This window comes from Zootoca vivipara, chromosome Z2, assembly GCF_965207765.1.
Source record: "Zootoca vivipara chromosome Z2, rZooViv2.hap1.1, whole genome shotgun sequence".
In the NCBI taxonomy this organism is placed as follows: domain Eukaryota; kingdom Metazoa; phylum Chordata; class Lepidosauria; order Squamata; family Lacertidae; genus Zootoca; species Zootoca vivipara.
In genome coordinates this window covers 36,484,078-36,511,900 of record NC_142585.1, presented here as the reverse complement: position 1 = coordinate 36,511,900, position 27,823 = coordinate 36,484,078, and the positions used below count along the sequence as shown (strand labels likewise).

General features: G+C 47.1%; 1 protein-coding gene across 9 annotated transcripts in view; it reads left to right on the top strand.

Annotated features, from left to right (window-relative positions):
* The window catches only part of NTNG2 (netrin G2), a 126,741-nt gene that overhangs the window by 5,771 nt on the left and 93,147 nt on the right, over positions 1-27,823 (top strand). The gene's annotated exons all lie outside the window — the stretch shown is intronic.

Sequence of the window (27,823 nt, the reverse complement as noted above, 5' to 3'; positions counted from 1 at the left end):
CAAGATATTGGGTTGTATTTTAAAAAGTAATTGAAATTGATAGGTTGTGTACAACATTGGTTAGAGTAGACCCATTTAAATGAAAAGACACGGCTAACTTAAGTTTATCCGTTTCAGTGGGTCTATTTTCAGTAGTTGGATACAACCCATTCTTTCAGATGGGACCATGAGTGAGTGATACATCACTTGCTTTGCCTGCTGAAAGTCCCAGGTTCAGTCGGAAACTGTCCTGTACTGAGTCATCTGCCTCATCTAGCTCAATATTGTCAGCACGGGCAGTGGCTCTCCATGGTTTCGGACTGGGGAGATTGCCAGCTGTACCTGGAGTTGCATGGGATTCCACCTGGGACCATTTGCATGTAAAGCAGATGGTCTTCCACCAACCTATCGCCCTTTTGCCCTCATAAGGTGCAGCTGGGAAAGATTCCTATCTGAAATCCTGGAGTGCAGCTGCCAGTCAGTGTCAGCAATATTAAGCCAGATAGGCCAATAGTCTGACTAAGTAAAAGGCATCTTCGTATGTTCCAAAGGCACAACATCGTCTATGAAAATAAGTGGAGGGTAAATGATTGGTTTAAAACAGGGGGGGGGTCGTATTTGTATTTCACAAACCTTTCAAACAAATGATATATCGACAGAAGGGAAGGCCATAGTTCAGAGGTAGAGCATATGTTTTCTATCCTGAAGTCCTGGGTTCAGACTCTTGAGATCTCCAAGTAGCACGTTATGAGGAAAACCTTTCTTTGCACTGTCAATCATTGTAGAAAATGAGTTAGATGTCCTGGCTCAGTATAAGGCAGCTTCATCTGCTCCCCTTGGCAGGGAGGTAGTCTGGGCATAGGATAGCATCCCCTACTGTTATTACTGTTGCACCTAATACCGTGTTTCTCATATTATAAGACACGTCTTATATTTATTTTTTCCTCAAAAAAAAACACTATGGCTTATTTTCAAGGGTTGTCTTATTTTTTTTCCTCCTCCTCCTGCCGCGGCCGGCATTGCTGCTGCGCCTATCACTATGTCTTATTTTCGGGGTATGGCTTATATTCCTTGAATACTTAAAAATCCTGCTATGGCTTATTTTATGGGTATGTCTTAAAATATGAGAAACAGGTAGCTTGTGTTGTGCTCTTGATTTTAACTCTGTCTGACCTTGACCAAAGTCATCAGGGCCTTCATTAAAGATAAAGCGTTGCTAGCCCTTTCAGCTAACTGTATAGTCTCCTTTACGGGAACATGCATTGAGTGGTACTGGGAGGTAAGCTAGGGAGGTGCTTTTCCCACTAGTGTCGTTTAACCATCCTGCCTGTGTTGAGGTCTAACACATTATGTAAAATCATTAGTGTTTTGTGTATGCTAACGTTAAGCCCAGGGCATACGGACATTACCTTACCTGCCTCTCACTCACTGAAAAGTGATGTACACACCATAAATTTCAAGCAGAGTTCCCCCAAAGCATATCAGGAACTGTAGTTAACCCCCTCACAGATTTACAATTTCTGGCACCCTTAACAGTTCCCGGGATTCTTGCCATGAATTTTCAAAGTATGGTTGGTATGCAGCTAGGACTGGGAAGAACCAGGTTCAAATCCCCACTCAACCATGATACTCACTGCGTACCTTCAGCCAGTCGCTATCTCTCAGCCTAAACTACCTCATAGTGTTGCTGACAAGATAAAATGAAAGGGAGGACTATGCTTGGGAGGGAAGCAGGGTATATAACAGACACAGCGATCTTTTCCTAGTATATTTTTGACATGCTTAACCAGTTGCCTTAATTCTTCAGTTCAAGTGCAGATACAGAACTTGTCCTGCCCTGGACAAACTTATACAGTATTTAAAAAAGAAAACAGCAGCAAAACAGGGGTGTATGTGGTGCAGTCATTTTGCTGAAGCAAAGAAAGTCTATGTCAGTGCATTGATGGGGGATCTGCCTCGGGTACCCATGTAGAGCTACTGTAAAGAAAAGTGGAATGAAGGAATAAAATGGAACTAGGTTTTGTTGAGTTTGGACACACTGACGGATTTTGCAAGATCAGCCCTTGGCCAAGACTATGCACCTGCGCCTGAAACAACAGCAGATGGCTTCCCTCTTCACTCCTGCTTCCCTTTTTCAGTTTCCCTATGTATCAGATTTTAGCTTGAAAGCTCCTTGGGGCAGGGCTTTATCCTTTTGTACTCTGTAAAGTACCACACACCAGTGGTAAAGGTAAATAATTAAACTAATGCTTCAAAGCTCACGGGAAAGCCAATTCATGTTAACTTTACAGTGTAGAATATAGTTGTGTGGAATCAGCCCAGCTCTGGTTTTCTATCTACTTATTTGTATTTCAGCCCATGCTGGATGTGGGAAAGGGCTGTAGCTCCATGGCAGAGCACCTGCTTTCCAAGCAGAAGGCTCCAGGCTGAATCCCTGGCATCATGTGTCCAAGTAGAGCTGAGAAGGTCTCCTGCCTCAAATCCTGGAGAGCCTCTGTCAGTCATGGTAGAACAGTGTTTCTCAACCTTTTTTGGGCCATGGCACACTTGTTTATTGGCGGCCGCCAGGCACGTGACAATGCAAATCGCCCTTCTCGTCGGCGCACGTCGCGGCGGAACAGCGGTTGAGAAGCGCTGTGGTAGAAGACAGCTTCTTATGTTCCTATTAAGCTGTCTTAGGTCTGGCCATATCATTTCACATAAATAAATACTTAAAGCACTGAGATAAGCATAAACAATTCAATTTTCATGGAAGAAAGGGGAGGGGGGACTTAGTCCATCTTACTGTCAAGCCCTTTGCTACGTATTTTAATAAAGACATTGAGGGGAATTGCTGCAACTCAGGGATAAAGCAGCTGCTTGGTTTGCAGAAGGCCCCAAGTTCAGTCCCTGGCAGCGTCTACAGGTAGGGCTGGGAATACCCCTGTCTGAAACCCTGGACTGCTGCCACCAGTCCATGTAGTCAATAGTGAGCTAGGTGGACCAGGGGTCTGTCTCCTTATAAGCAGCTTCCGGTGCTCATGAGTTCAGATGTTGTGTCTGCAGGGCAACTTTATTATGGGTGACAAGGGAGTATTCATACATCTATGAAACTGATACGTGTGTGTGTGTGTGTGTGTGTGTGTGTGTGTGTGTGTGTAACATTCTTTGCTTTGCTTCACCTTTCCTGTTGTGAAATTAGAAGGCTAGTAATAATGAACTATTTTCCTTGTTGGAGGTATGTTTATGAAGTTACTGCTTTATACCAGGCATAGGCAAATTCGGCCCTCCAGATGTTTTTTGCCTACAACTCCCATGATCCCTAGCTAACAGGACCAGTGGTCAGGGATGATGGGAATTATAGACCCAAAATATATGGAGGGCCGAGTTTGCCTATGCCTGCTTTATACACTACTTTCAAGGAGCACTCTTAATAACTCATTAAGTAATACAACAGTCTTGCAAATCAATCTATAAAAGCTATGAGCCCATGGAAAAAAGAAATACTAGCCTGCCTGTCTACACATGTGCCTAAGCGAGTTATTTCAGAGGTACTGAATTGCCTGAAATAAAATGGGGGAAAGCACATCCCCCTTTCCAGTTCACAAAAAGCTTTCTCCAACTGGAGGCAAACCTTACTTGCCACAGGGCAGTGGGCACATGGCTTCTGACAAGCTTGCCATAGGACATGCCCAGATGTTCATTTGTTTTTTTACACCATTCATCAATCTGCCAGAAACACTGCTGTGTGAAGGCAAGTTGACAAAAAATTGGGGTCCTATTTAAGGTGCCTGAATGGCAGAGAGACTGATCCTGATCAAGGGAACACAATCTGTGAGGAATTTCAAAAAGAATGGGAGTACTCTTGTGCAGCTCCTGTTCATTTCAATTGTGTGTGTGTGTGTGTGTTGCAAGAGAACTTCCCCATGGATTTCCCATGGTAATTTGTGTGAAGTCAGGAACGAAACTATTCAGATTTCCTACCTCTGGGCACCAGGATGTCCTGGGTCAGCTTTGACTCCGCTTGTCTTCCTGTAACACATAAATGGTACAGCCTCAGCAAAATGGTACTGAGGGCGAGAGTGCTGCCTTGCATAACTTAAGGCACAAAGATAATGATCACCCAAGGATCAAAGGTAGAACTCAGAAAAACCTAAAGGTCGGTTTTAGATCTCATTATCAGCTAGGGGATGCTGAATAATGGATGGAGAGGAGCATTAAGGGCAGATTTTTTCCTTCCTTTTTTTTAAAAAAAGAGAATTTATTGAACACCAGGCCTGTGTCTTTGTTGCCAAGCATTAAGAACCAGTGTTCGAAATGCTTGACATTTATTGGCTGTAATTACAGGCTGGGGGAGGAAAAAGAAGAAGACAATGATTTAATTTGGCTTGCTGGATTTTGGTCTCTTAATCAGTTTTCAGGACTGTGGCTGAACTTTGAGGAGGTGAAGTTGTGACTCCGGAAAGAGCTTCCAAGCACATGCAGAGTGTAATTATCTCTGCAGGAAGATCAGAAGAGCCCCACTGGATCAGACCAAAGACCCATCTAGTCCAGCCTTCTGTCATCACAGTGGCCATCAAATGCCCCAGGAGGAAACCTGTAAGCAGGACGTGAGTGGAAGAGCCCTCTCCATTCCAGTTCCCATTCCATGCTTTTGGAATTTGCTGGGCATGGCTGGACCCTGATGGATCTTATCTAAGAAATGAAGCCTTAGAGTGGGGCCAAGCCCAGGCATCTGGTGGGCCTCTGTGAGAATGGGATGCTGGACTAAGATGGGTGAGTGGCATGATCCAGCAGGCTATTCTTGTGTTCTTAAGCCAACCGAACTGGCGGAAGCAGGAGAAACCTCATGAGCACGTATCAAGGAGCAGAAGTAACTAGCCTCCAAACATCCTATTTATTGAATATTCATAATGATTTGTACTTCGATGCTGCTGGGGAGATCATATGTGATTGTGCTTTCAACGCTGTTTGCACCTGCAAAAGTTTTGAGGTGGTCATTTCCAGTCAATGCTTATTCTGAAACTCCCTGCTGAAAAATCCCATCACTCTTTATTTCACAAATGTTCTGGTTTATTTTGGTTGAAGAACATGCTGCAGAATACATCCATAATAGAATACCTGTCTCTTGGAGCCCAGAGCTGGTAGCAGCTTATGGTCACATCCACACCATACATTTAAAGCACATTACTTCCCTCAAATAATCCTGGCAACTGTAGTTTGTAAAAGGTGCTGAGAACTGTAGCTCTTTGGAGGGTAAACTACAGTTCCCAGGCAGAGGCGTAGCAAGCCCAGGTGGTACCTGGTGCGGAATTTTTTTTGTCACCCCCCCCCCCATGTGGCTCTGGTGAAAAGTGAAAAACATGAATTGCAAAAAAAAAACCTAGAGCTTCCAGAACAAAACTGACATCAGATATGAAATCAGCATTGAAAGAACATATAAGAACAGCTGAAAAATCTCATGCAACAGAAAATTAAAAAAAAGTTCCCCAGTGGGTGATGCTGCTGAATGTAACCCCCCCTCCAGGGTGGCACCCGGGGCAACCCACCCCCATTGCCCCCCATTGCTATGCCACTGTTCCCAGGATTATTGGGGGAAAGCCATGTACTTTAAATACAAGGTGTGTGTGTGTGGGGTGCTGAATGTAACCCCCCCTCCAGGGTGGCACCCGGGGGTGCTGAATGTAACCCCCCCTCCAGGGTGGCACCCGGGGCAACCCACCCCCATTGCCCCCCCCCATTGCTATGCCACTGTTCCCAGGATTATTGGGGGAAAGCCATGTACTTTAAATACAAGGTGTGTGTGTGTGGGGTGCTGAATGTAACCCCCCCTCCAGGGTGGCACCCGGGGGTGCTGAATGTAACCCCCCCTCCAGGGTGGCACCCGGGGCAACCCACCCCCATTGCCCCCCCCATTGCTATGCCACTGTTCCCAGGATTATTGGGGGAAAGCCATGTACTTTAAATACAAGGTGTGGATGTGGCATAAGTGAGATCCAGGCACAGCTCAAAACATCTTGCTTCCTAGAGCAAGGGATAAGATGGTTCCATTCTCCACTCCCATACAAAATGGCTGTACTGGCCATTGAATCTTATGTTGACACTGTAAATGAGGCAGTATCTTCTGCTGGATTTGAGGCAGCAGGCTAGATTCAAGAGCAGACCACATGGCACACTCAGTGCTGGCGAAGGAAGGTGGGTGCGGGGGGACGCACCGCTCCGGGTGTCATGCCTAAGCGGGGTGACATTTGGTGCTCCGCCTGCCTGCGACTCAGACTCCCACGCCTACCACAAGCCATTGGGGGAAAGGGGTGGGGGGAGCTGCTGCGCTGCTTTGCCGGTTCCTTCATCTCCCCTTCTCACTTGCTTGCCTCCTTCCCGTCCTCTCCCCTGCCTGCCTGCCTGCCTCCTCCAGCCGAGAGCATGGCACAGCAGCTCCTCCCTTCCCCTGACGGCTGGCGGTAGGCGCAGGAGTCATGGGCAGGAGGCAGGCAGGCAGGGGAGAGGACGGGAAGGAGGCAGGTGAGCAGGAAGGGGAGAGGAAGGAAGCAGGATCAGTGGGTGCGCGCCTGGGAGGGCACCCTCCATGCCCCTCGGAAATGTGCCCGCCCTGAGCAGCGCAGGCATATGCTCCGCCACTGACACTCCGCTTTCTCCTCCAACTCTACCCCTCACTACCTGCCACCTGAGGCAGTTGCCTCGTTCTGCTTTATTGGTAAGGTGGGTCCTGGTGATATGTGCTCCATGCTCTGGTAACTTTCAGACTAGATTATTGCAGTGTCCTCTACATGTGGCTGCCTTTGAAGATGACTTGGGAAGTTTGACTGATCCAAAATGCAGTAGCTGTCTGGGGTTCTATTTCAGATGGATTGGTTGCCAGTTTGCTTCTGGGCCCTATTCAGCGTGCTCACATGAATGTTTAAAGCCGTAAATGGCTCAGGCCCCAATTAGCTGAAACAGCACCTTCTTTCCTACAGACTGTTTAGTTGTTAAGGTAATTCTTCTACTCTCACGGAGCTCAGAAGAGGCCCAGGAGAGGGCATTATCTGGGGCAGCTTCTAAGCCATAGAATTCTCCTTCCCGCAGAGGTGTGCCTGGCACCTTAATTATGTCGTTTCCTTTTGTATTCTGAAGACACACCTCTTTCTCCTGCCCTTTGACACCCAAGATATATCTTTCTATTATTCATCCTATTCTCCTGACTGTAATTAGTCTCAACTGATTTTAATATTGTATTCTTAAAATATTGCAACCTGCCCTGGTACCTCATGGTAAGAGGCAGGTAAGAAATTGAATAAATCACCACCTCGCGCCTTGGTGGATTAGTTGCCGTATCTCCTTTCCCCCTAATCTTCATCTGACCAGTTTAGATCTTATGGTGGAAGGGGAGCAGTTGAGTCATTTTTTTTATCATGTGGTTCCTCACCCCTCCACGCACATTTCTGTACTATAAGAATTTTTAATTATGGTTTTAAGTGATGTCTTAGTGTTATTTAGTAGCTTTTATTGAATGAATGAACACACACACACACACATTCTGGGACCTTGCAGTGAAACAAACAAATGTAAATATTTCCAATGAATAAGAATGACAACTTTTCTAAGTTGGGGCTGCACCTGCCGGTGGAGGGTGAGTAAAGGGTCATAAATAAAGTCAGGGCAAGTGTGCTGCAGGCTGCATGGAATGGAAACATAGCCTTGCATTTCAAAATATCCCATTGTAGGCAGGCTTTGAACGTATGAAGGGTTTTCCCCCTCCTTCTCTTCTTCTGTTCTTTCCCTCTCATCCAACCCTGGCATGAAAGACATAAGGGGCATGAATCAATCTGCCCCCCCCCAACACACACTTTAACATATTTCCCCCTTAAATATTAATTGTTGCCTTTTATTCCACCTGGCTCAGAGCTCAGCAGGAGAGGCATTTGATTTACCATTCACAAGTCCGCCTTTGTTTAAAGGGTCAAAAAAGAAACAGCAAAAAAGAATAGCCTCAGAGTTCTGCGGCTACGCAGTCATACAACTGAGGTGACACACACACACACACACACACACACACTCAGAGCAGCAAACTTTATCTGAAAGGATCTCTCCCCATCCCACCTCAATAACTGCATTTGAAGATTGACAAAAAGCCTTTGATAACAGGTTTTATATCACTGTAGCCGGTTCTGCTCCCCCCTCTCATGTCCCAAAATTATAATTTCCTTTGTACCATAAAACTCAGTGGTCTCTACCAATAAGTGGACAGTTACTCGCTACATTAGCATAGTCCACGGATGGGGAGCCTCAGGGCCTGGGGGGGCCAAATTTTGCCATCCAGGATTCCAGTCCAGCCTACGAGCTTATAAAACCTCAACAAAGACATTTCACTCTTCACTTCTGTTTCAGCAGAAACTCAAACTTCTCTGGCTCATAGAAGCCAGCAAGCTTTCTCAGCCCTCCTTGGGCAACATTGGAGAGAGAGGTCCCATTTTAGTGTTATTGTTATTATTTGCACTTCTGCAAATGTGAGAGTGCCCCCCGAGCATGCAAACCCATCCCTATCTCTCTCTCTCTCCCTCAGTTGTCCCATTTTCGATCATCAGGGGGGGCACTGAGTTTGCCAGTATAAATGGTAAGAGCCTAGTATTCAAGGTTACTCTTGCGTGTGATGGGACTTTCAGTGTTCCAATAGAACTTTCAAGGCCCCAGAGAATCAGGACCCCACTCCCCGCCAAATGCAAAATTTTCTGGGCGGGATTTGAAAAATGGAGTGGGGTAGGCCATAGTAATTGCTGAGGACTTGGGGGGGGGAGAAAATTCCTCTGAGAAGCGACCTTCCAAGTTCTGAAGCCCGTTCTATTCACATCTGGCTGCTCTTTCCACTCCATGGCGCATCCTTGCTGCTTATTAACGCCGAGGGTTTTGTTTTCACAGTTCCTGAACTTCTTCTTGTTCCTGTCAATGCCCTTCAGGCAGGGACACCTTAAAAATGAATTGTAAATTTCACATAAGATGAGAAGGAGGGAAGGAAGGAGGGAGAGAGTATGCCAGACAACAAATCGAATGTGTCCGTGATTGAAAATAGATGGGATACTGTCCACCAGAAATACCTGTGCAAATGTAGCACATTTATGGTATGGCCAAAAGAAAAGAACTTTTCTACACAGACTTGCCCAAGTTGCATAATTTTAGACCCACTGCAGACTTTCACTTTTCTTGGCACATAATTTTAATGTGTTTATTTAATGTAGCTGGGATGGTGGGGGTGGCTCCTGGCCCTGAGCCCACCAACCCTATTTCCATTGCAGGCCTGTTTGTATTAGCGTGTCTGTGAATGAATCTCTCGTCCCTTGTGCAGATGGTGCTTCTTTGATACAGGAATGGAGCTCTTAGCATTATTGATGGGAAGGAGGGGCAGAGGAGTCTTTTGGTAGTGTCAGCAAGCTTTATTTTACCAGTAAATGGAGGCTGTTAATTTTGGCCCCAGTGTGTAGAAGATGCAGAGGGAAATGAGTGGGAAGCAGGGTGGGTGGCAGTGGCAGAGGTGGTGTATTTACTTGTTTACCTATCAGTGATGCATTCACCTGAATTTTATTCCACTTTTTGAAAAATCTTTCCTAATTTTGCCAGACAACTCTGCAGTGCTTTGGTATTAATGCCATTTCTTGTTAGTTTTCATTTTACATGTACTATATGTGCGTACAGTGGTGCTTCGCTAGACGAATTTAATTCGTTCCACGGGTCTTTTCTTATAACGAAAAATTCGTTTAGCGAATCCCATAGGAATGCATTGAATTTTTTTGCCCATAGGAATGCATTAATTGAATTTCAATGCATTCCTATGGGAAACCGCGATTCGCTAGACGAATTTTTCGTAAAACGAATTCATCTAGCGAGGCAAACTCCACTAGAAAAAACCTTTCGTTAAGCGGAAATTTCGTTAAGCAGGGCATTCGTTAAGCGAGGCACCACTGTACTTGAGCTATGCATGTGAGCCCCCAGTCTGATTCAGGGCCTGATCCAATGCTTGGATCCAATGCCTGATCCAACCTGGATCTGGTTCAGGGGCCTTGCACGTTCATATGGCTGGAAGGTGGGAGGGAAGGAGACATGCCTCTTCCCCACCCCCAGTATATTTAACCAGGGTTGAAAACCCTAATTAAACATGTGGTTGGGAGTGGGTTACCTTTGTGTCCTTCTCATTCCTCTCCTCACCATTAGACCACCCATCTTTTGACAGCCCTGGATCGCCCCATGCAGACTGATCCCACCCAGAGTGATTCAGGGCTGCTGGTGCAGACAAATCCCACATTGAATCAAATCAGACCAGTGCACAGCCCCAGTATGTGCTCCACTCTAAAAAGAAATGAAGTTTTTAAAAAACCCATGTTTTAGCATAGGGCTGGTGAAAGGCCCAGGGATCAAATGTGGCCCTCCAGGCAACTCTTGTTTAGCCCTTGGGATACTGCTCAGGCCACACCCACTTCTCAGGCCGCCCTCCCCTCTCAACAACTATGCTCTGCATCCTCCTCAAGTGCTCTGATATGTGCTGTTGAACTGAGATAATGCTTCTTGCTTGCCTGGAAGGCAATAGAGAGATGTTTACATGTCTTGCGTGCATGTGACTTTTGGGTGGCAGGTATCCTGCCTCAGGCCCAACACACATAGACAGAGGCTCTTATGTGTAAGTTAGAAAGACATCACTATTCAAGCAAGTAACAGTACAGGCTTAATAGTGGCCACAAGAGTTCAAGAGGTCTGATTCAAGGCAAAGCGTTCAGAACTGGACAGCAGCAAGTAAGGTGTCCCAACAGCTTCTGTGCATTGCATCCACCCACCAAGCTTTTAAAGAAAAGGCATGATATGTTCACTCACAACACATGCTCACTTTGCAAAAATGTTTGCAACATATTGCCCTTGGGTGTGGGTAGGTCAGTTCTCATCTGCAGAGGTGGTGCCTGACTCTAAGTGATGAAGCTTCACCCTTCTGTTCTGGTTCCTGTTCAGATGCTACCACCTCCTGAGTTGCCTCTCCCGTTGGTTGCCCATTGTTGTTGTTGTTTAGTCGTGTCCGACTCTTCGTGACCCCATGGACCAGAGCACGCCAGGCACTCCTGTCTTCCACTGCATCCCGCAGTTTGGTTAGACTCATGTTGGTGGCTTCGAGAACACTGTCCAACCATCTCATTCTCTGTCGTCCCCTTCTCCTTGTGCCCTCAATCTTTCCCAGCATCAGGGTCTTTTCCAGGGAGTCTTCTCTTCTCATGAGGTTGCCCATAGCTCTCCACAATTTCCATTAAGATTGCCGGAAGGCCAGAGAGAAGAGCCAGCATCCCTGTTCTTCTTTCCAAAGTGACTAGAGTCGAGGCACACCAAGGTGAGCCCCTTCCTTCAACCTTGGTTCCCACCAATCAGCCCTTCCCCATACCTTCCTCCTGCGTTGTGACTTGAACCCCATGCCTTATCCTGATATCACTGTGGGGCTCATGGCAGTAGGAATGTTGTCTAGTGTGCAAAAGTAAGAACCATATATGTTGCTCCACCACTTTTGCTTCAGGCTTGCCAATGTTTTACCTCTGGCCATAGCTACCCCTCACCCTACCCACACTGGCATGCAGCCCCTAGTATGTTGCCTAGAATGAATTATGTCACATGGTCTGGGGAGCGGGGATCCTAATCCCTGCTTTAGCACAAAAATTGTAAAAAAGGAGATCTTCTTGAAGCTGAATTCTACACCAATATTTGAATGTGTGAATCCCAACAGGTTTGCAACACCCACATAGCCCCAATGCTTGTGTTTCTCTGCCATGGCAGTTTCTAAACTCTCCAAAACCTGAACAGCTCTTGAAGATGTTAGAATTACTTATTTGTTGTGTCTGTGTCCTGCATGTCCTCCAAAGAGCCTGCAGCAATAGCTGAACACTTCCCAGCTAGTCTCTCAGCTTTCCAGGGAGTACTCAAGGCCAGAATTGCATAGCATTTCAGAAGCAGAATTGTGTCTAATGTCTTCAAGCCATGAACCCCCAGTTGTGCCGATGTCTGTACTATCAATTACTGTTTTATGTGAATGGCTACTGTTGAAAATGTAATCATCACTGTTTGAAGACTTTTCTAACCAATACACTGCACTGGCTCTGTGATGGAACTGTCTTAGAATTGTCGAGCATGAAAGCATTTGGATATCATAGGATTTGGGATGTTGTGGTATAAAGGTTTGGGATCTGCTAGAGTAGGCATTGCCAACCTTTCTAGGCCTTTGTACACATCAGGCTGCCTTCCACCAAATCAGACTGAAAAAGGTTCCCACCCCCTGCTGTAAATCAAGAGGTAGGTGTGAGCTGGAAAGAACAGTTTCAAATGGATTGATTTCCATCAATCACTTTGGCTTTAAAAGCTGAAGAGGGTAAAGTGACTGTGTGTCACTATTAGGGATGGGTGAATCTATCAATTTCGTCTCTGTTGGTTTCTCAATTTTCCAATCATAGATTCAGGTCCCCACCTTTCTGCAACAGTGTGTGAATTTTGTTTTAAAAAGAATAATCATGAAAACCAGCATTTTAGGGATGATCTCCTAATAAGCACATTAAATTGTGTGCAGTTTTGTCTAATGTACTTTCCAAAGGGTATCATAGTTGTGTTTCATTTGTTCAAGACATGAAACTAGGTGGTTTCTTATTAAAATACAGTGGTGCCTTGGTTTACGAACTTAATCCAGTCCGGAAGTCTGTTCTTAAACCAAAGTGTTCTTAAACCAAGGTGCACTTTCCCATAGAAAGTAATGCAAAATGGATTAATCCGTTCCAGACTTTTAAAAACAACCCCTAAATCAGCAATTTAACATGAATTTTACTAACAAGACCATTGATCCATAAAATGAAAGCAATAATCAATGTACTGTATTGATTATTGTACAATGTACTGTACAATAAAACAGTATTGTAAATGAAAATTAAAAAAATTCTTACCTGCACTGATGATAGTCATTGTTTGGATGGGGGGACTTTTATCCATTTCTGCAGTCAGTCAGTCAATCAATCAATCAATCAGTAGCTGAACTGGGATCCACACAGACACCCCCCCACACACGCTGCTGCGGGAAATGCTCCCTAGAGCATGCGCCTCTCGCAGGGGCACGGGGGAGTTGCGCTCCCGCAAACCAGCGGGTGCGCAGCTTCCTTCCCTCGCGGCTGCAGGAAATGCTCTCCTGCCACAGTGGCACGGGGGGGAGTTGCGCGCCTGCAAACCAGCTGGCTGATGGGCGCACAGCTTCCCTCCCTCACAGCTGCGGGAAATGCCATGACAACCCCCTTTCTCCACTGCCGAACAACGGAAGTGTGGCACTCAAAATGGAAGTGCACCCCTGAACAGAATACGTTTGGATTCCAAAAAAAGTTCCCTAACTGGAACACCTTCTTCCGGTTTTGAAGTTTTTGTGCAAGACCGTTTTACCCATAGGTGCTAGGGGTGCGGGGCTCTCAGGGCGCCAGGCTGAGAGTCCGGGGCCCAAGAGTTGAGTGCGGGGAAGAGCCCACCAGTCAGTCAGAGCACCACGGCGGGCTCTTCTGCTGCGGGCGGCTCTGCGTTGTGAGTTTGGGGGCGACCAAGCCAGTGAGACACTGAGGCGGACAGCCAGCTCCGCCCTCCTGCACGCCTGGGACTGGGCAACCGGGGGCCGGCGGGCGGATCTTTGCACCCTGGTGCCGCATATGCTTAAGACAGCCCTGTGTTCATGTTCCAAATAGTTTGTGAACTATTGTTGTTAGTAGACCGAGGTACCACAGTACAAACGAAATCAAATTTATCCCCACCTCTACTCAGAATTATGAGTTCCTTGTACCAAATTCCCCCCCAATATGGCTAGGCACAGTATTTTTCACGCCATAAGACGCACCTGACCATAAGACGCACCTAGTTTTTAGAGGAGGAAAACAAGAAAAAAAATATTCTTTTCTAGCGAGTCTTCAGTGGCTCAGAAGAAGGAAGGAAGGGGTGAGAGAAAGAGAGACAAGGGAGGAAGGGGTGAAAGAGAGAGAGAGGAAGAGAGAGGGAAGGAAGGAAGGAAGGAAGCTGGGAGAAAGGGCGGAACGGGCTCCCGTCTGTTCCTCCTTCCGGCTCGCTGTAAAGCAAGCAGGGCAGGCTTGCTAGCTGCGGTTTCTGCGTTGCGCCTCTGCCAACAGCGGCTACCAAGCCTGCTGTTATGAGCGGTGGTGGTAGCAGCGGCCCGAAAGGGCTCTTTTTGGGCCGCTGCTCCCACCCACCCCTCGCAGGGGCGGGCTTACTAGCCGCCATTGGCAGGGGTGCTGCACTGCGCTTCCCCCAATGGCGGCTCCTCTGCCTGCAGTTGCAAGCGGGAGGGACTAGCGGCGAGAAAGTGCTCCTTTCTCGCCGCTCGTCCCAACGGTGGCTACCAAGCCTACTCTTGCAAGCGGGCCTTTGCTCCATAAGATGCACAGACATTTCTCTTTCCTTTTTAGGAGGGAAAAAGCGTGTCTTATGGAGCGAAGAATACGGTAATTCACTGCTGCTGAATTTGACATTTGTATTGAGGACACCTTTCTGACTGTTGCCTCTTGAAGTTCTGTGCATTTGTTTTGTTTTGTTTTTGTTTCCTTCTTCTATTGCTGGCAGGAGAAGGTTTTCTCTTCTACCCCAAAGGTTGTTTCTTAGCCACTCTGGAATTTGAGTCAGAGAACATACAAAAGGATCCAAAAGGAAGTGCCACTCTAGGTCTTAAATTAGAACATGCTGTGTATATTGAGTTTCCCACACAAGCCTTAGTTAAAACAGTTCAATGATCTATTTTATACTGCCTAAAGCTGGACTCAGTCTAACAGGAAAATAGGATCCCTCTGAACAGCAGAGCCTGGTCAGAAAATAGAAAAAAAAAAGTCTGCTCTTATTTGAAGACACTGAGACAACAAAGCCATTTAAAACCCCTTTAAACGCCACATGGTATTCTTTCCCCAAAGTTTAGCTTTTAATAAGGGCATGTATAAGAAATGGAAGAAAGGGGAGATCACAAAGGAGGAGCATACACAAGTAGCCAGCAGTTGCAGGGCGAATGAGCTCAGACTTGCAATAGAGGTTAAATATAATGAAAAAGGTTTCTTCGGTTATGTTCGAAGCAAGAAGAACAACAAGCAAGTAGTCCTCTGTCCTCTGCATGGAGAAGACAGAAATGCTTTTAAAGCGTAGCTGTTGAATGTAACCAAGTGAGAAAAGTGTGCTGCACAAATTTAAGACCACTCTGCTCTTTAATAGTACTTCATGTGTCAGAGGCACATAACCCATGAGCAACATGTGGCTCTCAACAGGGGCGTAGCAAGGGGGTGCATTGGGGGCAGTTTGCCCTGGGTGCCAACCTGGAAGGGGGGTGACACTTGGTGCACACGCCCCCGCAACTCCCAAACCGAGCCCCGTTGCTCGGTAAAAAGCCTTGCTCAGCACTGCGGCGGCTGGCTTGCTCGCTCACCTGCTCAGCCGGTGCATGCTTTGCTTCTTCCTTCCTTCTGGGCGGAGCCGTGGAGGCAAGGCCTCCCTACCCCACCCCTCGTCTCTGCGGCTCCGCCCAGCAGGAAGGACCAAAGTGCGTGCTGGCTGAGCAGGTGAGCAAGCAAGCCAGCCGCCACCGTCGTGTCGAACGAGGCTTTTTGCCGGGAGGCTGGAGGCTGGCAGGGAGAAGCGTCCCCTCCCACCCACCCCAGCTCCATCTTTTGTGGGGCTGGCGAGCGGTGTAGCATGCATGTGCAGCGTCTCTATGTAGCAACACTTACGTCATACCTAGTGACGCATGTGCGCTACACTGCTCACCAGCCCCCGGGTGTGTGTCATGTTTGCTGTTCCGGGTGTCCAAGCGGCTTCCTACACCAGTGGCTCACAAGGCCCCCCTTTTTTTTGGCAGCTCTTGCTAAGTAGCAAAGAAGCGTCACCAGCAGCAATGGGATTCCAAACATCTGGGGTACCTCCCCTCCTCCCATTAACAGCTGACAGCAGCAATGAATCGTTGGGACCGCATCACAGCTGCAGTGCAGGAACTTCCCCCAAAGCCACCCCCCTCTCCCCAGGGGTCACCATTTACCAGCTCCACTTTGCACCCACCTTGATTTCTGCCTGGCTAGAACTTCCCTAAAACTAGCCTCCTATAAAAAGGTAAAATTCACACATATTGCTCCACCCACTTTTGCCTCTGGTCCTGCCAACCACTGGCATGTTTCCCCAGAGAAGTTGCCCAGAATGGAGTCCATTTCCCTATGCCTGTTGTAGTGCATTTGCTTTGCATTCAAAAGAATCCAGTTTCAATACCCAGGTAGGACTTGGGAAGTCTGGGGAGCATCCATTAGGCAGTGTAAATCAGCCTTCCCCAACCCCCCAGTGCCTTTCACATGTTTTTGACTCCAATTCCCATCAGGCCCAGCCATGCTGGCTATGAACTGGTAGGAGTTCTGTAGTCGAAAATGATTTGGGGGGCAGCAGCTTTGCATACCTGCCAAGTTGCTGTCGGAGAAATGAGGGACCAGGCCGGAAGTAGCAGACCGGAAGTAGTGCTGCCGCCATTTTGGAACTGGGCGGAGCATGCTCAGAAGTGACTTTGGATGCTGCTTTGCCCAGTTCCAAAATGGCCACCGCGCCAGAAGTCGCACTGCAGCCATTTTGGAACTGGGCAGAGCAGCATCAAAAGTTGCTTCTGAGCATGCTCCACCCAGTTCCAAAATGGCCGCCGCGCCAGAATAAACCGGGGGAAAACAAAAAAAAAAATCCATTTTTTCAGCTAGGAACACCTGGAAAAATGGGGATTTCCTGGGGAATACAGGAGACTTGGCAGCTATGGCTTTAGAAAGTGGTGCAGACAATTCTGAGCTAAATGGACCAACAGTATGGCTCTGTTGTTGTGTCCTGAACAGGGTGTGGGTCTCCGATTAAGTTTTCCATTGAAGAGAATCAGAGAATCTTATGAGAGAATATTCATAATGCTCCCATTGGTGTGTATCAGGGGTGCCAACTTGAATAAAACATTGGGGGCAGAGGCAGGTAATCCCCACCCCACATAATTGGTCACACGACACAGCATGCACATACCATTTGAATGACAATGCCTCAAAATGGCAATCCCTCAAATATTTTATTGGTGGGGAGGGGCGGAGACACTTAGCCCCCTAGGATTTGGCTCCTATGGTGTGCATTCCCCCCCACCCCACCCAAGGCAGAAACAGCACTTGCTTCACTCCCTGGTGATTTAAGTTCCATTTTAGCACCACAAAACATAACCTGGCATTTTTGCCCTTTGCAAATTCACCCTTTGCCTGTAAGGAACATATTGAGGTTGATGGTGTTTATATTAATGGAGAAATGTCTGAATTTGAGATTAGTACACTGAAAGAATGGAATAACTTGGCATCTCATTTTATGCCGGTGATACAGCATTTACTGTAAGGAGGAACAAACAAAGGGCTCCAGAGACATGAAACTGTTAGAGAACTAGGTAAATTAGGCTTTTTTTTATTAGAATTCTTGGAATATATTAATAGGGTGAAGTAATAAATGTTAGTCCCCTGCTATACAAAATAAATACAACCTAAGTCAGTTTTTACCTGCACAAATAATACTTTGTCCCTAGGCCAGTTCTGTGGCTCCTTAATTCTGTAACCCTGGTCAAGATTCTTAACCCTGCAGTGAAGTCATCCTTGAGTGTTAATGCTATCATATCACTCAGCACACCAATGGGATGTGCCAAGTACCCCAGTTGCCAGCTTTCACACAAAGTGTGCAACTCTCTGTAGCAATTGAGCTTCATACACTTTTGAGGGTTCTACATCACCCAGAACTCTGATTGCACAGGGTTCCAGGTCTCATGGAAGCCTTTACACTGGCAGAGCTCTGTTGCTTCAGACAATTTTGCTCTTTGCACAGAAACTCGGGGGCATGTTCTCAGGTCCCATGTTAACCAACACAAGAGTGTTAATTCAGAAAAAAGGACTTTTCGGTTTATTTAAACCAGCCTGATTATGCCTCTACGTTTGGTCCACCAGGCCATTTTGGCCAAGTGACACCCACTTGCCCTATACCTCATATCATAAGTGATGCCAGGGATGGGGTGGGTAAAGACCTAACTGGGTCAAATGGGGGCTTGCAGACACTGGTGATTGGCCGATGGGCTGCAGTGTCTGCAGTGCCCTGTGCACAGGACTTACAAGCGCCTGCTGCCAGCTGGTCATTGAGGTTTGCATAACTTCTGTACACTGGGTTTAAGAACATAAGAAGTGAGCTGCTGGGGGTCAGACCAGTGGTCCATCTAACTTAGCTTCCTGTTCTCACAGTAACCAACCAGGTGCCCTAATGCAGGCACCCCCAAACTTCGGCCCTCCAGATGTTTTGGACTACAATTTCCATCATCCCTGACCACTGGTCCTCTTAGCCAGGAATCATGGGAGTTGTATGCCAAAACATCTGGAGGGCCGCAGTTTGGGGATGTCTGCCCTATTGGGAAGTCCACAAGAAGGACCTGAGTATAACACACTCTCCTGACCTGTGATTCCAGAAGGTGGCATTCAGAGGCATTGTGGCCTCAACAGTGGGGGGCAAACATAGCTAGTAGTCACTGGTTGCCTTTTCCTACAGGAAACTTTGACTAGCTCTGAAGATCAGCTGAATGGTAGTTTCCTTAGAATGCCATTTTGTTACTTCCAATTGGGGACCCCTTCCTCTGTTTTTTTTGTTATATACTCGTACTATATAAAAGGATGTCATATGGAAGAGGGTGAAAGGTTGTTTTCTGCTGCTCCAGAGAAGCGGGCACGGAGCAATGGATTCAAGCTACAAAGAAAGAAGATTCCACCTAAACATTAGGAAGAACTTCCTGACAGTAAGAGATGTTCGGCAGTGGAATTTGCTGCCAAGGAGTGTGGTGGAGTCTCCTCCTTTGGAGGTCTTTAAGCGGAGGCTTGACAGTCATCTGTCAGGAATGCTTTGATGGTGTTTCCTACTTGGCGGGGGGTTGGACTGGATGGCCCTTGTGGTCTCTTCCAACTCTATGATTCTATGATTCTACTATTGAAGTTACCAGGAGGCTGTATCTAGATTAGTGGGGAAGGGAATGAAGGGAAGAGGAAGGGTGAGTTGGAAGGGTAAGTGTTCTAGTTCCCCACCACCCCCAGAAAAGGCTTTGACTGCAAACAAGGCATATCTCTGTGGATGAATTTGACCTGCATGCCAACAGAAGGGTGGGAGGAAGGAATGTATTAAGAGAAATGCTTTGCTTTGAAAGGATCTAATGGGTTTAAGTTATGGGAGGCTAGATTTCAGTTCAACATTAAGAGAAATCTCTTGCCTCTAACAGGAGTTGGACAGTGGAGCAAATCAGCTGGGAGAGGCAGTAGGCCTTCAATTGCTGTAGGTTTTCAAGCAGAGGCTGCGGAGCCATCTGTTGGGGTTACTGTAACTCTAGATTCCCTGCACTAAGGAGGCAGTACAACTAGCTGGTCTTACCAGGCCCCCTCCATCTCTAGGATTCGATGAGTGCGTCACAATTACTCTTTCCCAGTAGTGCTGACAGGGTTGAACATTGGGTAGTGGTGGCTGGTGCCCAATGGAACAGGGAGGTTAGGGGAGGCAGGGAGCCCAACAGGAGGTGGAGCCAGAGCCAATGACAGCTAGAGCCAAAACTAGACAAACTATGTTTTGTCCCCATCTTCCTCCCTGCTGAGTTCTACAAGGGTAGCACTAAGATGAAGGAGAAGGAAGCTGGCTGTCACCACCACCACTACCTGGACAGGTAGCAACAAGGAGGGAGGGAGGTGGGGGATGTCGGAGGGCAGTGCCCCATTCTCCCTAATGGATCAACCTCCACTGCTTTGGGGGCAGAAGCCCATTCAGCAGAATGAGCAGGTAGGCCCCAAACATGGGCCTAGCCAGGATTTTTGCTACTGGGGGCAGGCCTTTGTTAGGGGGACAAAACCTAAATTAAGTATTTATATTGATTCCCCCCCCCAACTACGCCTATGTCCCCAAATACTGCTGGGGGGGTGGCTTGCCAGTTTTTGAACTCAGTGATGGAATCAGGGGCGTTGCAATGGGGGGGGGCGATGGGAGCGGTCTGCCCCGGGTTCCACTCTGGGGGGGGTGCCACTTGGCACCCCAACTCCCGCAACTCCCAAGCCGAGCTTCCAGCCTCCCGGGACTTTTTACCAGGAGGCTGGAGGCTCGGCTTGGGAGTCGCGGGGGTGGGGCGCCAAGTGGCACACACACACCCCGCTGCGCTGAGTGGGCTTTCTACCTGGAGTTTGTAGCTGGAGGCGTGTGGCTTTGGAGGCGCAGGGGGGCGGCAATACCCCACCACGTAATGATGCATACATCGTTATGTAGCGACACTGTGCCCCCCCCCCGGTGCATGGCAATTTGCCACCCCAGGTGTCGCGGTGGCTCGTTACGCCCCTGGATGGAATATACATTGCCACCTAAAGAGACTCCCTGCCCTCTCCTGCAATAAGATTGTGCCCAGAGTCAAAAGAATCCTAAGTGCATCACTGCTGTTCCCTTCCTCCCCCATGTTTAATAAGTAGTCTGAGGTACCTGGGTAATCTGCACAGCCAAAGCACTGCTGAGCTGTTGTTGAGCATGCATGAGTGAGTTGTGCATCCAGGAAAAATTTGTTAGCTTGACAGACCCTGAGGCCACGCCTGTATTGGCCTAAATCTACCCTTATCTCCCCACCTCTGTAGTGGATTGGAAATAAGAAGTTTGGTAATTTTCAGCCTTTAAATAGAAGGTACAGAGAGGGGAGATTTCAGCAATTGGTTTACTGTCCACTTCTCCAAATAGGGACGCGGGTGGCACTGTGGTCTAAACCACAGAGCCTAGGGCTTGCCGATCAGAAGGTCGGCAGTTCGAATCCCTACGACAGGATGAGCTCCCGTTGCTTGGTCCCAGCTTCTGCCAACCTAGAAGTTCGAAAGCACATCAAAGTGCAAGTAGATAAATAGGTACCGCTGCAGCGGGAAGGTAAATGGCGTTTCCATGTGCTGCTCTGGTTCGCCAGAAGCGGCTTAGTCATGCTGGCCTCATGACCCGGAAGCTGTCTGTGAACAAACGCCAGCTCCCTCAACCAGTAAAGTGAGCGCCACAACCCCAGAGTCGTCCATGACTGGACCTAACGGTCAGGGGTCCTTTTTACCTTTACCTTTATTATGGTGGTTTAGAAGGTGATTAATAAACCAGTGGTAATAACAACAATAATAACATGCACATTTTTGCAAGCAGTTTCCCTCGTATCATGATTCTATGCATGCTTTTTAAAATAGTAGTATATGCATTTTCGGCGCACTATGACTCAGTACACACATTTTTGTACACATCACATGATTGGAAAACTGCACCACAAAACTCAGAGAAGTGTGAAAGTCGAAGGATAGCTACATTTCTGTTTGTATATTATTTGAGGACATGCAAATTAGGCAGATGCTGTTCAGACAAACTCAGCCTTGTTTTTCCATTGGTAAAGTAGAATTAGCAGTAGTAGTAGTAGTAGCAGCAGCAGCAGTAGTAGTAGTTTTGTTACATGCCAACCCAATCTCAGAGCAGTGAGAGACTCTAGGGGTTCCAAGCACTTTCCCAAGCACTCATTTTTTTCAAAATGAAAGTAAGCAGAGACAATGGTGTCCTTAGGATATCTGGTTTATTCGCAAAGATATTGAAATATACTCGGAGTCGAGAGTGAATTTCATGCTCTTTATTCAGCTCATATTCATCAAGGAGAAGAAGAGAAGACGAATGGCTCTTTTCCCCAAACCATCTGCTTATATACATTATTTACACAATGGGCCTTGCGTGATTGGCTACTTCAGGGCTACACCTGTGGGCCAATTATATTGTGGATTGACTTCTGCCTGCAGCCTGATTGGCTGCTCCTACAGGCCAATCAGGTAGCAGATTCACTTCTGCCAGCCGCCTGATTGGCTGCTCCAGCAGGCCAATCAGGTTGCGGATTCACTTCCACCTGGAGTTGGATTGGGTAGCTCCCGCTGATTCTGAATCCTATTGTTCTAGGATTCAGCTCAGTACATAACAGATATACAGGCTGAGCATAGGGTGGAGGAACTCGCAGCATTAACACTCCCAAAATCCTCTTTAGGTTTCCATAGAGCTCCAAAGTTCAGCCCAGAGCAAGACATCTCTCTCTCTCTCTCTCTCTCTCTCTCTCTCTCTCTCTCTCTCTCTCTCTCTCTCTCCAGCTTTTGCTTTTCCCTCTTAAACCCAACAACTCTGGCTATCATTCTCCTACCTACCAGCCAGGTGAGGTAGGTGGAAGAAAGGCCCACCCAGTTGCTCTCTGGCAACAGAGCAACTCCTTTAGATATGCTAAATTTATTAGCAAGGCAAAGCCATTACCTTGACTATGGAACTGGTTTGGCAAGCTTCCCCTTATACATGGGCATAGCCAGGTTTTTTTGGGGGGGCAGGCTTTTGTTAGGGGGCCAGAACCTCAGATTTGTATTGATTTATATTGGTTTGTACTGATTTGGCGGGGGAGGGGCAACGGCACTGCTGCCCCACCTCGGCTACTCCCTTGCCCTTATACATTCTGCACTCACAGATACAGGATCCCAAGGATTGTAGGGGAACCAGGGTATCATACAGACCCCCCAAAGTCATAACAACAACAACAACAACAACAACAACAACAACAACAACAACAAATCACAGGCGTTCAGATGCAAAGCATAGGTGTAAATTGTTGTAACCTGCTTGGGTGAATGGTGGGTAATAAATTTAACAACAGCAGCACCAGTATTGATAATATTAACAAGATGAAACCAGTGTCCTGCATATACAGCAAACTGTGGCGCTCTGAACCAAACTCTCTGGCACATTTCCAAGTCACAAATCACCCTGTCAAATTTCAAGCCCCACTTCAATATATTTATAAGAGAGGAACTTTCCAAAAAATCATCTGCCAATGGAACTTTGCAGGGACTTGCCCATATTACAAAAGTAAATACAGCTGCAGTAGGGGTGCCCGTGCAATCTGGTGCATACGAGAGATAAAAGCAGCTTTTCAAATGTCATTTTCTTTCTGCACTGTATTCCCTAACAATGATCCCTGTGATGAAAGTCAGCAGTCCTTAGCAGCTGTCAGGGCTGTGGTCTCAAGCTCTCATGCCAGGGAAGAAGCATTGATACCTCCCCTTTCTTCTCATGCCACTGGAACAGCTAGTTGGATAAACAGCCTAATGTTAATTCAGGGCCAGTCATGAACTGCAGCTGAGGAATAGAAAGATAAATCTGCTGAGTCAAAATCAGTCTGTCCATAGACTCCCAACTGTATGCAGATGTGATCTCTTCATATTTCCAGTCAGGGCAGCTTGTTGTGGAGACTTGACTTGGGGCCATCACAAGAACATGACAGTCCTATGACCTACAGCCTGCCCTTAGGGCTTTTGGTCAGGTTTAGGGATGAGAGCAGTTGGACATGCATGTTTCAGAAAGGCGAGGAATCAAAAATCCCTGCGAGGCATCATCATAACCATCATCATTATCGTATTTTTCTTGGATGGAATCCCTGACCACCTTTTCAGAAATATATCTGGCTGTTCTTTGTTTTACCCTCCTTTACCCTGCCATTCCACCTCCCCCTTTTCTCTTTCCTTGTCCTTCCCATGCTCAAAATTATCCAGGCCCCTGTGTGTTTTTTTTTAACATAATAAAATATTTATGTCAGCATCGTGAGTCTGCTCTGCAAGGCCTGCAACTCTCAAGCTCGGGAAGCACACAGGCTTTTAAAGAGCAGGACAATTTCCCAATGTCCTAAGCATTTTCTGATTCTCCGAATCAATAATGCACTTTGCTCTATACAGCGACTGGCTTGCCTGCTGCTGCTGTGCCCCTTTTTTCATATGATCTGCCTCCTTATGTGTAAGTACGCATGGGAATGTGTGTTATTCCTTTCCTTAGCGAGAGCCAGGCCCTTCCAAAGCCTACAAGGAAACTGCTGAGCGTAGGAGCCAAGAAGCTTAACTCCTGGATGCCCTTAGTTGCAGCTAAGTGATGGGAAGTGATACAGAGAAGTGAGAGAGAGAGAGAGAGTTTGTTCACCTGCAAAAAAGAGGAAACTGATCTATGCCTCCTGCTAGACCAGGAGCACCCCAGACACTAAGAATTCAGGGCCCAAACCTGATACTTAGGGGGTGGCCTCTGGTGATGTCATGGGACATGTCCCTGGAAACAGGTTGAGAGTGAGGAGGGCAGATCCCACCAAGTGTTTGTGCTATAATTTGCAGCCAGGTCCTTCCAGACTGGAGCTTACACTCTGCATGCACATTCTTATTAATATACAGTGGTACCTCGAGTTACAAACTCCTCAGATTACGAACGCTTCAGGTTACAAACTCCGCTAACCTGGAAGAGTTACCTTGAGTTGAGAACTTTGCCCCAGGATGAGAACGGAAATTGTGTGCCGGTGGTGCAGTGGCAACAAGAGGCCCCATTAACAAAAGCACGCCTCTAGTTAAGAACAGTTTCAGGTTAAGAACGGACCTCTGGAACGAGTTAAGTTTGTAACTAGAGGTACAACTGTATCTATTAATTAAATAAATACACTCTTGTCCACCTGTAGAGTTCGGCCCTCCTCCTGCTGCCATCTGGAGGGGGCCAGGCAAACATGGAGACTTCTGGTCAGACCTGGAGATCTGACAACTATTGGTGTCTCCCAGAGCACAGGGTACTTTTAGCCTTTGCACCATTTTTAAAAATATTGTTTTGTAGCTAGTTTGTTCCTCTAGATTCTTTTGGGAGGAAGGGTGGAATACAAATGTAATAATAAATAAAAATCAAGTATTGCCACTTTTGGTCCAAGTTAGGATAGGGGAGGGCAGAAATCCAATTCAGTTCACATTGAAAGGCAAATTTGGATGTTCTTAAACAATATGGGAACCGAAACACAGCCCTCCTTTGAAATTCACATGTTTCTGCATTTTGCAAGACAGTGCTCCAACCAGCGTTCACAGAAATGCATTTACTTAGTGGCAAGTGTACAGAAAAATGAATGTATATATAGTTTAAATAACACAGACAGGTGCATTTTATTAGGGGAAGTTGCTTGTAAGAATGTGTACATTAGTCTAAACTGCATAAGAAATGTGTTTATTAGGGGGGGAATTCATGAGGTTTTTTAAAATGCAAGTTTGCTTTAAATATTAAGATTGGGGGGAAATTGGCATCTGGTTGGGCATTGTGAGAAGATGCTGGGCTCGATGGGCCATTGGCTTGATCCAGCAAGGTTCTTCTTACATAAAAATGAGAAACCAAGAGAACCAAAATGGTCAGATCCTTCCATCCCTGGAAACAGGTGACTGCAGTTTCTGATGAGATTTCTCAGGTTTCCTTTCGGTTCTAGTGCCGTTCCTTTTTAACTTGTGGCAATGCACGGGTGTGGCTGTGGAGTAGTGGCTAGGTAAAGGTAAAGGGACCCCTGACCATTAAGGTCCAGTCGTGACCGACTCTGGGGTTGCGGCACTCATCTCGTGTTATTGGCCGAGGGAGCCTGCGTACAGCTTCCAGGTCATGTAGCAAAGCCGCTTCTGCCGAACCAGAGCAGCGCATGGAAACGCCATTTACCTTCCTGCTGTAGCGGTACCTATTTACTTGCACTTTGACGTGCTTTCGAACTGCTAGGCCTAGGTTGGCAGGAGCAGGGACCGAGCAATGGGAGCTCACCCCATCGCGGGGGATTTGAACCGCCGACCTTCTGATCGGCAAGCCCTAGGCCCTGTGGTTTAACCCACAGCGCCACCTGCGTCCCAGAATAGTGGCTACTTGGCCTAAAAAGGCAGATACAATACCACTGGAGCTGGCTTGAAAGAGGAGACAGTCAAGTTCTAGAGTGGCAAACCTGAGCGACAAGGGCCGGTTCAGAGGAAAAAACTCCCACTTCCCCTTCTCTGCCTTTCCAATGTTGCTTCCTAACCAGATTTTAAACTGTCGCTCCCAACTCTGGTTTGGAAGGAAACCATGGTTGATGCATACCATAGTTTGCCTGATTCAGACAGCTTTGCAAGCAATAGTTTGCTCAAATCAGGAATCAAGAGAGGGTTGTTGTTGTTTAGTCGTTTAGTCGTGTCCGACTCTTCGTGACCCCATGGACCATAGCACGCCAGGCACTCCTGTCTTGCACTGCCTCCTGCAGTTTGGTCAAACTCATGTTCGTAGCTTCGAGAACACTGTCCAACCATCTTGTCCTCTGTCGTCCCCTTCTCCTCGTGCCCTCCATCTTTCCCAACATCAGGGTCTTTCCCAGGGATTCTTCTCTTCTCATGAGGTGGCCAAAGTATTGGAGCCTTAGCTTCACGATCTGTCCTTCCAGGGAGCACTCAGGGCTGATTTCCTGAAGAATGGATAGGTTTGATCTTCTTGCAGCCCATGGGACTCTCAAGAGTCTCCTCCAGCACCATAATTCAAAAGAGAGGGTATGGGAGCACATAAAGTAGAAATGTGAAGGAGGCAGCACCCGAACCTCAAAGCCTGTTTCTTGCTCACAGTGGCCAAACCATGGGTATACCTGATGATATAATTTCCGTTTCCCCCCTGAATATTCTCCACAAACCCTCTACTATTCCTTTGCCTCCTCAGGGCTGGCTCGATTGAGCTGCTGCCACCTACTTCTGTAGTACTCAGGTTCTTCCTCCCATGTTCCACACCCAAGTCAATGTAATAACAAGCATCCCCTCTATTAGCAACATTCAGGGTTGAATGCCCGTTCTTATGTAGCCGAAATGGCACCACCCACACAAAAGGAAAGGTATCAGTGGACTCAGGGGTCAAAAAATATTTGGGAAAATAAAACTCCAAGGAACTTCACAAGCATTGCTCATGACATTTTTAAATCCAGTAAGAAAGGGGATTGTTGTTGTTGCTGCTGTTGTTGCTGTTGTTCCCATAGACCAGGCATGTCAAACCTGCGGCCCTCCAGATGTTTTGGACTACAATTCCCATCTTCCCCAACCACTGGTCCTGCTAGCTAGGGATCATGAGAGTTGTAGGCCAAAACGTCTGGAGGGCCGCAGGTTTGACATGCCTGCCATAGACCAATACATTGAGGATAACAGCACCTAGGGTTGCCAGACTCAATAGAGGACAGGACTTCTGTGCCTTTAATTGCCCTGCTCTCTTTTGAGTCTGGAAACCTTAAAGATAAATCAGCAGACCCTTTGCTTGGAAATTAAACAAAGGGTCTGCTGGTTTTTCTTTAAGGTTTCCAGACTCAAAAGAGAGCAGGGCAATTAAAGGCACAAAAGTCCTGTCCTCTATTGAGTCTGGCAACCCTAACACAGCACCATGGACTTCTTAAGGCCAACAAATGACCTTGTAGCTGAGGCCTACTTGTGGAGATAGCATAGGAAGCTGCATTGAACTGAGTCAGACTATGAACTCAGTGTCCTCCATACTACCAGCCAGTGTCTCTCCAGGGATTCAGGCAAGGAGTCTTTCCCATCCCTGCTTTGAGATTCCTGGGATTGAACCTGGGACCTTTTGCAAGCAAAGCAGATGCTCTATCACAGAGCTATGACATCCCCCCACCCCCCGCGTCTGAATTGTGTCACTTCAGATTGCCAAGTGAGGACTCACACAGCTGAAAGCTTCTCAGTACTTATAAATTCCCCACACATTAAAAATGCCTAGGATTGCTGCTATACAGTGCACACTTCCTTGGAAGCGAGCCTTGTAGGATTCAGCATGACTTGCTTTTGAGTAAACATGCGTAGGATCGGGTGGCGAGTCACTCTGCTGCCAGTCGTGATCAAAATCACAAACAAGTGGCTTGCAGCTGCGTGTCTGTCCTTTATTTGGAATTCTCACTCACCCTAAGAGGATCAGAAATTTCTAGGTGGGCTATGGG